Source organism: Ochlerotatus camptorhynchus, unplaced genomic scaffold (assembly GCF_037179485.1).
Source record: "Ochlerotatus camptorhynchus isolate MF236.1 unplaced genomic scaffold, CSIRO-AGI_Acam_v1.1 ptg000811l, whole genome shotgun sequence".
In the NCBI taxonomy this organism is placed as follows: Eukaryota; Metazoa; Arthropoda; class Insecta; order Diptera; family Culicidae; genus Ochlerotatus; species Ochlerotatus camptorhynchus.
This window is the reverse complement of record NW_027041275.1, coordinates 198,444-200,599: the sequence shown is the minus strand read 5'-3', so window position 1 is coordinate 200,599 and position 2,156 is coordinate 198,444.

Here is a 2,156-nt window from a genome sequence, read left to right as displayed (position 1 = left end):
TTTTTTGTATATGCTACACAAATTACTAAAATGTCTTGATGACAGTCTCCATACAAAATAATCCGTTAGTGATAACTTTGTCAAGATACATGATTTATCCATTCATAAAAATTTAACTGCTCAATAAACAGCTTTTACATGTGAAATGCAGCGTCTCTTGAATTCTGTAAGTGTAGTTGCACGCTTGATGTGTCTAGGCATCGAATTGAAAACATTTATACCTTTGAAAAATAATGAATTTTGTGAAGCATTATTCAAAAGATGTGGTGTTCTTACTTCATCCGCGTTTCTAGTGTTATATCTATGCAAATCACTTCCTCTTTCAATCCGATCACACAAATATCGAGGCAGCAAACCGTTAACTACTTTAAAAATGAACACCATAGTCAAAAACACAATTCTTTGCTTCACTGACAGCCATTGCAAAGCGTCCAGCATAAAAGTTGAGGAAGTGAATCTATTACATCTTAAAATCAAACGCATTACTTTATTCTGCAAACGCTGTAATCTCGATATTTGTGTTTCATTGGCCAAAAATAAAATGGAAGGGCAAAAGTCTAGATGAGGGGAGATGATTGATTTGTATAACTGTATTTTACTACCAATAGTTAAATCGTTTTTCAAGCGACAGAGGATTCCATACTTCTTGGCAATTTTCTTGATGACATTGTCAATATGAGAATTGAACTTGAGTTTGTCATCAATAATCACGCCAAGATATTTAATTTCCTGAACGCGATCAAGTGTCTCATCATCAATAACGACAGAGACATCATCATCTACACGATTCCGCGAAATTACCATGAATTTAGTTTTACTTATATTCAATTTCAATTGTTTATACTTCAACCATCTACTTAGAGAACGCAAATCTTCATTCAAGCGTGAAACGGCTTCTTCTAAATCTTTAGCTGCAATGAATAACACAGTATCGTCAGCAAAAAGATTAATATCACAAAACCGTAAAACTCGTCGCATGTCATTAATATACATAATAAATAAAAGGGGCCCTAATACACTTCCCTGAGGCACTCCAAGGTCATTGTTAACGGGACAAGATACAAAATCATTAAAAACAGTCCTTTGTGTTCTGTCAGATAAATAGCTTTCAAACCATTTGTATGCAGAACCCGAAATTCCAAAGCGCTTGATTGTTCTCAACAATAAGGGCCTAGAAATTGTCTCAAATGCGCGTTTTAGATCCAAAAACACAGCAACAATCGTATCTTTATGCTCCAAATTTTCTTTCCATTTAGCTAACACTAAGTTTAACGCGGTTTCACAAGAATGGCCTTCCCGGTATCCCGATTGTTCCGGTATCAACAAACAGTTACTATTTAAATATTCTAACAGCTGGCCTTTTACAACAAGTTCTAAAATTTTCTCTAATGTGTGCAACATGTTGATGGGACGAAACTCTTCGGCTTTAATCGTCCCAGCAACTTTTTGTATAGGAACAACTAAAGATTCTTTCCAAATATGCGGCACGTGCCCAGATTGCAATGATTGATTAATAAGGTCCCGCAGAGTGTGTCGAATGACATGAAAGCAATCTTGAATAACTCTAGCATTAACATTATCTACTCCAGCCGTTTTTCCTAATGAAAAGCAAATATTTTTAAGTTCATCTAATGTAATTGGGTGAAAACCATTAAATCTACAATTACTATTAATCGGCTGTTTTATTTCGTCCGGTCCATTGATCAGTTCAATAGATTGATTGATCAGTGAAACGCTCTCGACGAAATAGTTATTAAACTTAGAAGCAATTACTGGTTCTGACTGTTCTAATATGCCATCAAAAGTTATGGTCCGCGATTTACAATTACTAGGCTTCATCAAAGATTTCAAAATTTTCCATAACTCTTTGCTGTTGTTTTGATGCTGATCAATTTTCCTCTGAATATATTCACATCGAGTTTTCTTGATTGATTGTGAATATTTATTACGCGCGACCGTGTACCTATTCCAATGATTATCACTATTAGATCTACAAAACTTTTTGTACCATTTGTCCCTCTTACGTTTAAGACGCAAAAGATCCAAATTGTACCAGCTGTTCGAGTTTTTCAAAGAAACAAACTTTTGTTCAACTAATTTATTGGTACAAGTTTTCAAAACGTTAGTAAGAACAGCTGCATCTTCATCTAAAGTTC